A 10,118-nucleotide genomic window follows, 5' to 3' on the forward strand; every position below is an offset into this window, starting at 1 on the left:
TGTTCCTCCTGAATTTGATGTTCAGCTACTAGACAGCGTGACCTTTCCATTCAACTGGCATGAGCTTTGCCAGTGAGGCTGAGAAGTATATTCCCCTTGAGAAGTATGATCCACCCGAGAAGTGTGTAAATCACTCACTCTCACTCTCTCTCTCACACACACACACACACACACACACACACACACACACACACACACACACACACACAAAACCGCTTGCCCTGAGCAGGGTCATAGCAAACCGGAGCCTAACCCAACAACACAGGGCGCAAGGCTGGAGGGGGAGGGGACACACCCCGGACAGGACGCCAGTCCACTGCAAGGCACCCCAAGCAGGACTCGAACTCCAGACCCACCACACAGCAGGCCCTGGCCAAACCCGCTGCACCACCATGCCCCTGTTGTGCAAACCAGAATTTATTAATTTCATACGTGTATTTTAATATTTTGTACAAGAATAATGACACACCCTAGGTTCACATACTTTGAAGCAGCTGTCCACCAGCTGAAATTACAGTACACATGGGTTGTAGGTGACTTAGCTGTGGAGCTGAAGGAACTGCTGTTCTGCTGAACAGATGTCTCGCTCTTTGGCTGGCTCCCTTACTGCATGACAGTCAGCAGTTTTGGGGCCGTTTTTCCTTGACAGAAACAAAGAACAAAAGCTACGTCTATAATAGCCTCTCTAACTGTATGAACTTTAGCTGATATTTCTGCCTGAGCTCACATTGCATGAAATTATCCTATGTGGGGATACATTTTTTGCAGTGACTGCATAACGGATTTGTCTGCTTGTTGCCTGTAGTCTGCTGAAGACCTCATTTGAGCAACACGGTTGAATATTATAGACATCAGAAATTTCAAACGAGGTAGATTCCACAGGCAGCTCCTCCAGCCGTGTGTGCCAGCAAAAATAGTGGTGTCAGATGAACTGTACTCCGGTAATTGCGTGCATATAAATGAAGCACTTTTTTCTGCTTTATCTACATTACATTTATTCATTTAGTAGACACTTTTCTGAAAAGTGATGTGAATCTCAGAGAAAAAAGACAATGAGTGCATTACATCAACAGAAAGAGACACTTGGATGCAGACATGCAATTCTCGAGTACAGTTAATTTGTCATATATATTTGTCAATAGAGCATATGAACCAGTATGCATTACATGTGTAGCTGTATTATATGTTGTTGAACTTATGTTTACCCTGAGTTGTATACTGCTGTGGAGAAAAGCCTATGAAAAAAGTAGTGTAAATGTAATGTGAAGTTCAGTTTTAAAGGGACAGCATGGTGGCACAGTGAGTAGCGCTGCTGTCTCACAGGGCCTGGGGGTTATGAGAGGAGGGGGGTTCAATCCCCACTCAGCCTGTGTGGAGTTTGCATGTGCTCCTGATGTCTGCATGAGGTGCTCTGGTTTCCTCCCACAGTCCCAAGACATGCTCTTCAGGTTCCCCCATACTGCGTGTGTGCCAGAGAGAGTGTGTTCCACTGCTGTATGGATGAGTGACCCATTGTATGTAGTGTATCTAGCAGTGTAAGTCACCTTGGTGAATACGGTGTGTGGGCTCATAACACTACATAGAGTTTATTGGAAGTCGCTTTGGAGAAAGGTGTCTGCTAAATAAATAAATGTGAATATATTTGGCCGAGTTCCATTTTCAGCGCGAATCTTCATTTCTGTCTTTGATGGTTGTAACCAAAATAAAAGTGTGATTACAACTAATTTAACGATGACTATGCAAAATTTTATGGTCTTTAATTAAAAGGCATGGCCGCTGGAGTTGTTGCTGTCGCTACCATAGCTAAATATTCAGATTTGTGTGTGCGTGTGTTAACAGTAGTCATTTCTCACTTTGCACCATATTTGCTTGCAGCAATCACAATCTGCTGTTAACAATGGCTGAAAATTGTCCTTGTTTCACATTTTCCCTCTGCCCTTTCCATTTTGATGAATGCTCATCTGTGTACTTATTGTTTGCAGAATGTTAATGTCGTTAAACATAATTTAAATCGGTCGTGTTGTTCCTTCTGTGAATTTAGAAAAAATGTTTTTATGTGAATGGCATAAAAGGATGGGAAATCAGAGGAAAAAACATACCTATTTAGAACAGAAGAAAAAAAACTGGAAAAGATAACAAAACTGCTCTCTCCTTTCCATAAAATATTAAAAACCATTGTTTTAAGGCTGCACTATTTGTCCAAGTGCAGTAAAATTCTTAACTTAAAGCTTTTATGTGCTGCACAACATCTGATAAATAAAGTGTGTTACTGTACATACTAAATGATCTTTAAAGGGCAGTCAGTTTTCCATTACATATGGAAAAGTGTGAATATTCATGAAAAAAGCATACAAAATGTAAGATGACACAAATTAGTTATTGCTTGGTGCAATACTGTATGTCACAGTTCATTTTTATCTCAGTGTTATAAATGTAGCTTAATACATGGCAGGTACTAAATATAAATTTAGTTTGTCTTAATTTTATGAACACCACTGGCTTATAGAAATGTAGAGAGAAACAGTAATGTAAGCGTAATCAGTCAATATTTCATAAATTCATTTAAAACGAATTTCAGTTGTGGTTAAGTTGTGGTTTAATCAAAATTATTGCTAAAAGATTTTTTTTTAATAGTTCAGTGAACACAGTTCACACAAATCACACCCCATACACATTTACATTAACGTGTTGACACGTGCGTTCCTTCCAAACGTACTGTGCGAAAGCCTTAGGCGCGTAGATGTTTCACAAAAATATTTGTTTTAGACGGTTATTTAATGTCTTCTGCATTAGTGTCAATGGGAAAGAACATATTTTAGACTTCCGAGGATTCCTTTTGCAAAAAGTTACAGTATTACAGTAAGGGTTTTGTATGCCATTAAAGAAAGAACGTACACATACACACACACACACACACACACACACTGAGACTGCTTGTCCTCAGTGGGGTCGCAGTGAACCGGAGCCTAACCTAGCAACACAGGGTGCAAGGCTGGAGGGGGAGGGGACGCACCCAGGATGGGACGCCAGTCCATCGCAAGGCACCCCAAGCAGGACTCAAACCCCAGACCCACCAGAGAGCAGGACCCACCCAAGCCTGTCATGCCAAACGGTTGTTGACGATAGATGGCTACGAAGTTTTGTCTGAAGTTTTTTTAATGAAGAGCATTGTTTTTATAAGCATTCTCACTTTACAGCTTTTTTCCCCAAGTGCCTAAAACTTTTGCACAGTATTGTATGCAAAACTCAGAGTGAACAAAAGTGCCTTTAACAGTGGTTTAGACACAACCACACAATTATTAAACCCGTGCTCTTAAGTGCAATTTCAATCATAATGCACCTGTTTGTATGAAATTCCTTAAGTATGACTGACAAGGAAAGGATATCCAGTGCTTGTCTACCATAAGCAAAGAGGCTTCAAGTGCTAAAATGATAAAGACCTCAAAGCTGACTCTCGCAATGAGAGCCGGGTATTCATCTCCCTGTCTGTGGCCTCCATTTCCTTTGGCTCATACCAGGGTCCCCATAGTCAATGGCTTTTCTTATCAGACATGACATAATGAAATGACCTGCCGGGGACTCAGGTCCATTTTTTAAAATAGAGAGAAGACAAAACGGACCAAACAAACACGAAGACCATCTGTCAACGCAGTGGACAGAGAACTGAAAGGTCCTGTAAATCTGGAACTCTTTTGCTGCCCAGGGAAGCAAGGCAATTACAATACGGCCGGCTGATTGATTAGGGCTGTGGAGAGTTTCTTTTTTGCCGCTAGAAACAGACCAGACCCAGGAAAGCTACTTCTGATCAGCTTGCCCTGCAGCAGACCGGTATTGCAACTGCATACTCTTGGCCCTTAGGCTGTCTTCGCTTCTATCAGCCTAGAAGTTGTTTTCCATCTGCCACACGTGCCTCCTGAAGCTTTTTAATTTTTTCCAGAAATCATATTGATAGTCCTAATTAACAAGAGTATGACCTCCCAGTAAAAATGTTCTTCTGCTTGTTTGTTTAAAAGTTCGAAAGAAAAATATTTGGCCATGTCATTTTGGAGTTTTACATTGTTAGGCCACTTTAGAATATGACAGAATATGATAGAATGTGTTAGTAAAATACATCTGTCATGCTTCTGAAGTGACTGGAATTGGCACTGACAGCAACAAACGAAAGAAGATCCTGTTTAAACTCCTCTTTGTTTCCGAGAAGGATCCCAAAAGACCATGGGAGGCAGTGGAAAAAAAAAAAATAGAAGAAACAGACAAGTATAGATAATGCAAACAAACTTGAAGCTGTTGCAGGAAAGGGAGCCATTAGTTATTTTAATTTCTTTTATTATTCTGCCTTTTTTGTTTCATGATGTTTCGCAGAAATCGGAAAGGCCACTCAAGGCTGTTTTTATTTTTGCGTGTTTACGCTTCTCTTCATTGCTCTGTAAACTCACAATGCAGCTACGGATGTTTGTGGCATAAGAAAAAAAAACACACTTGACTAATGTACTGAAGAGGGTTACAATTAATCTTTTTACATTACACTGATATACTGGGAAAATCATTGTCCGTTTTGTTTACTGGCAGGGATGACAGACAACTGAAGAATATCCAATGGGCTTATTTTCAACATGCCGCCTTAGTTGCTTTGAAAGTTTACTTGATCTCTGTGTTGTTGTTATATAAAATTCTGCTTGCTTTTCGGTCTTCTTTGATCATGCAGGTCAAGGGGAACTCCAAAACCAGGCAAAAGTTAATAGCGTTCAAATTCACTGTGAAATCAGTGTCGTGGGGAAGACATTCCAGTTCATAAGGCAGAAATTCCACGATGAAGTTTTCTCCATGTTAGAAGTTCAGAAAGCATGTAGTTAAAGGTAGCTGAGCTGAAGGAACCATGAGATGAATGGAACTCTATCGGTTAAGCCTTGATCTGCAACCTCACTTTGAGAGCCCCTTTACTGCTGACATTATTTTCATTTTATTTAGATTGATGCACTGTCTCACCTCACACTTCATTTACTTTTAAGGCTTCATTTTTGACACTTGTGGCCTTGATCTGCCAAGCGTAGCAAGGGCCAGCAGTCAATTTGTTCATTGTCACCTTTTCTCCAATTAAACCTTCTCAAGTAGTTTATGTATTTTATAAAGAAAAAAGGTCAGCGGGAGAGATGATGGGCCAGTGAGCTTCTCACATCGGCATGACCCAAGACAGGTGGTGAAAAAAGGGTATATTATAAAGGAAAAATCTCATCTGCTGCCTTTGTTTTTTAGTAATATAAGGAACTTAATAAAGCTGTCACCTAACAAACATAGTAAAGCTTCAGATTCATTGTTGACATTACAATGTTTGTTGATATTCTGGAGAAGGCTAAAGTTTTAGGAAGACATGCAGGAGACTCTTGCTGAAGACAGGTGAAGGCTTCATACAGAATCTGTTGACATTACCTGGCAACAAATGTTAGAACTACGGGATTAGGTCAGTTTTATTCTGTTATTGCCTATCATTTTTTAAGAGTAGAAGAATAGATCTGGTGATGGGATGAAAGCCGCTGTGAGGTCATGAGATTAGGACAGATGAAAGAGAAGCGGTTCTTGAAGAGCATGCTGGTGGCTACAGGAACAGTAGTGTCTATGCAGTGCCTGCCTCTGAATTCAGTATTCTTCAAGTCAAAGGGGGGAATGATGGAAAAACAGAGAATAAGATTAGATACCGCATCCCCTAGAACCAAAGAAATAAGGCTGGAGTGATTCTTCCAGGAGGGGAAGCAGCTGCGAGACAGGGAGATATTTATCAGCAAAGATGAATGAAAAGGAATTGAGGACAAACATCTCGAGACAGCGAGGGACAGATAGCAGGTGGTTAAGTTCAAATTATTAGCAAGAAGATAACTGTCATACTACGGCATATGCATCTATGACATCAGCTATAAAAAAAAATCTGAAACACAGTTAGAACATGAAAGATATGAAACAGTACATAGAGTTCACTGGAGGTCGCTTTGGAGAAAAGCATCTGCTAAGTAAATAAATGTAAATGAAAGGAGAGTTAATTTTTAAAATAAATTACCCTAATGAGCTGGGAAATAATTGTCCTTTTGTTGTCTCTATAAATGGAAATGTCTACTATTATGATTACGAGTATTATTATAATTGTTGCTGTTGACTCCTACCTCACTCATTGTCCCCTCCATGTGTTGGACTGATGGTCACAGTTGTAAATGATTGAGAAAGAGGTCCTGTCTCCCTATAAACACTATAACTAATACAGCCAGCATGCAATTATTTCATATAATCTGTTCAGTTGGCCAGTTTCACCAACATGAATACTTTCATTCTGTCAAATACCAGCCTGGAATCAGTTACAAATCCTACACAGTAAAAATTGGTTTGCTGTTTTTGACATTTGCTATGAAATAGAACTATGGGGTAGCAGCCCTGTAAAAATTGTGGCAATGATTACAAGTGACAGATCCAACAACAATGTCATTTTAAATGGGGAAAAAGTGCCTATGTGATATCATGGTGTTTAACTGTGGTCTCACCTGTCATCCATATTCAGAATATTTCTGGTGTGAAGCTTGCCCTTGACTGTTGACTACAGCTAGAATATATTAAAAACACCATAGTAAACCATTCCAAAGTTTAATATGACACTTAAGTAGCAGTTGAAGAAGCAACTTGTTTGAATTTGATTAAAACTATACTTGCAAAAAATGGCTTCTGTTAGCCTTCATACAAATAGAAAAACAACATTTGTAAGACATTATCATTGTAAGATAGAAAGAAAACCTTTCAGTATATGTGTATACATTTGTCCTATGCTAGAAGGTAAAACAGCGGGGTATGGTGGCACAGTGGGTTTGACTGGGTCCTGCTCTCCAGTGGGTCTGGGGTTTGAGTCCCACTTCGGATGCCTTGCAAGGGACTGGTGTCCTGCCCTGGGTGTGTCCCCTCCCCCTCTAGTCCTGCGGCCTGTGTTGCCGGGTTAGGCTCCGGCTCCCCCACAACCCTGCATGGGCTAAGCGGTTTCAGGTGTGTGTAGAAGGTAAAACATTCTGATTACTGTAAATTGTGTGATTTTTTTTTTTTTTTTCTTTTTTATGAAGTCGTCTTTAGTGGTTGAGTTTAAGTACGCTTTTTCTAACTTCTTATTTTGGCATTCAGATCACTTATCCATTTCTTGTAAATTATGTTATAAATGATTAAATCCAAAATTTGTATTCTGCTAATCCAATGTCACTTTTGATTATTTCAGCCTCAATAAGAACCAATGAGTCCTGTGAGTTGTTTATAATTAATCCTTGTTTTTGAAAAGAATACAAAAGGAAGTTGTGGCACCCCTGGGTTTTATAAAATCAATGACTTCAGTCACATAAATTCTGTCTATTGATGAATAGCCTTTTCAGAAAAAAGGTGTCTATTAAAAAAGTAAATATGATTAAATGAAATTTTCAGATTCTCAGATTTAATTGATGCCCATGGGGAATTATTGAATTTAGGAGAAAGGAGAAAAACATACTAGGATAAATTTTATTTAATTATGGTTTCTATTGTCATCAACATTGAGAAAATGTATATTATTAAATACAATTAAAATAGTCAGATTACCCTGAAAAGGAAGGAAAACAATAATAATTTGTTATTGAGTTTCATGTTCCAGTTTTTAATACTTTAACTTTATAATAGAGACAGTCAATCAGTATGTTAATCGGTATGTTAAAAAGAGATAAATCACATACTCGGTTTCACCTCGAGATCTAATATGGAAATATGGAATGATAATTCCCTAACCATTTGTTTTTCTTTTTTTGGTTCATGGTTTGATTCCTTTGTTTTATGCAGTTTGAAATAATCGTACGCAAAGTGTGTAGACAGTTAACATTACCCTAAGCATAAGAAGATTTGCTCGAGGACTGTAAATTAAAGCTTTCCGTCTGTCAGACTTGTCGCAACTGCTTAATTAAGGTTGCGATAACCTCTGGATTTAAAAGAGCTTTGCCAAAGACACAGTTGACACTGGCTTCCGAAGAAATGTCTCATTATGTCCTGTTTGGAGTTGCAGTGAATGGAAATGGACGTCTTCTGACATCAGTGTGAGCAGAAGCAGTATTCTAAAGTCAATCTAAAGTCCAAAGTCAAAAGCATTGGGACAAAATTAAAAGTAAATGAGCTGAGGTCACTTTCGGGGCACTGTGCTTTCCTGTGAGGATGCTAATGTTACCAAGGCATTTTCCATTTTCATTTTTTTTATAATGAGTTCCAATTGATTGAAGTGCAGCTTCCTTCAATTGAATTAAATCTCAATCAGGCCAAGGTTGATTGAGTTCTGCAATTAAACCCAAGTTTAAATTTTTGCTGCTTTTTATGACCTTGTAAAATTTGTTTAGTTAAATATTCAGGGCTTGCTGACTTTCCTCAAGGGTATTAATTGTATTTTTAGGAGCTGGAGTGGAGCACTTTGTTTCAGTGCAGAGAACGTTGTAGCTACAGATAGGGTATTAATTCCATCCAGTCACAAGGGTCATTTGACTGAAAGTTTAGTCTTCGTCCCTCTCTTACCATGTTACATTACACATAACAATTATCTAATTTTTCCCGTTTCAGAGTGTGCCGTAGTGCCATAACCGATACGATCATATTGCAGAATAGTAGTCGAGGCCATTTTTTTACCAGCAGGTTACTGACAGCATTTTAATTAGGAGAGATTTAGCTGTAGCTTTAGGGATACTAAGATTTTTTATGACAAATGAGGCTCTCCCACAATAGTAAAAATTATACTAGAAACGTAGCCATCATGGAGACAACTGAGAAATTGCTTTGCATAGTTTTAAGAATCATCACAATATTAAAATATTAAACTTTTAACTAGCAATCCTAGATTAAAAAAAAACAGCACCTGCTGAATTGAATTAGATGATACTGTTTTTTGTCACTTTGAGCTTAAGTTGAATAAAAATAATATGTTAATGAGTTTGTTATTTATTTATTGGCTACAGTTTTAGTGGATTTTTGAGGAAAGGCATTATTCTATTCTCACTTCCTATTTGTCTTCTTCAGGTTATCACATATGAAATCTAGGTCTGGGAGTTTTCTGTCTGCTTTTTTTTCCCCTTGCTTTCTGTTTAGCTGTTTTCTATTCTTACATTAAAAATTATAATGAAACTAATATTAAAAAGCAGCTCTCTCTTCACCAATAGTGTATTTGCTTTAAACTGCTGGAATGTTATCTCGAGAGCAGAAGAATGCTGAGGTACGTATTTGTTTTTGACCTCAAATGAAATATTAGTATAAACGTTTGTATCATTCATGTATTAACTTGCACAAAATTGGATATATTCTGTTGCCAGACATGAAGCCTATGTCTCACCAATGACCCAGTAAGAGATTGTATGTAGATGTTGTTCCGCACTGGAAAAGCTCAAGCAGATTTATCCATATCTTGTTTTAGTAAAAATAGAAGGTTAGATGGTCTATCATGTTATAATGACAAATATTTTCTCATTATTTATTCTATTGTGGATGCTTACATTTATTTATATGTCATAACATATTCTGAAAAAAGAGGAGTACTAAAGCTCTTGTTCAGGAGAGAAAAACAAATAAGGCATATGTACAGAATGCAGAAAGCACCTTTTGTGATTCAAAAAAACTAATGCCAATATATTATACCTTGGAGACATTTACAAGTTACAAGTTCTTGTAATTATACAAATAATATTTAATACTTCATCTGTGTAGGTTCAGTGACTCGTTGGAAACTTTCTAGTATTCGAATATGTCATGTGCAATGATAAAACAATGAATCTACTTTAAAACAAATGCACTTTAACACTTACCATCTGTAAAGTTATGTGTAGGGTTACCTACTAAGCCATTTTGTGTATGCAAGTCACTCTGTGCAATAAAGTTAAAATTCTGGCCTTTTATTATTCAGTATCCTGCCTTTTGGCATTTTCTTAAAGGAAAAAGAATAATTTCATTCTTTTGCATACTAGATATTTTCTTCTGTGCTCTTCATCTGTATGTACAGATAACCAGAAATTGATTATATCACACAGAATAGAGACAACCCAACCTCCTGCTTTTAACTGAACACTTGTTACTTGAAGTAATTTCTCACTGGTTGTAGTATGAGG

The sequence above is a fragment of the Scleropages formosus genome, chromosome 20 (assembly GCF_900964775.1).
Source record: "Scleropages formosus chromosome 20, fSclFor1.1, whole genome shotgun sequence".
In the NCBI taxonomy this organism is placed as follows: Eukaryota; Metazoa; Chordata; class Actinopteri; order Osteoglossiformes; family Osteoglossidae; genus Scleropages; species Scleropages formosus.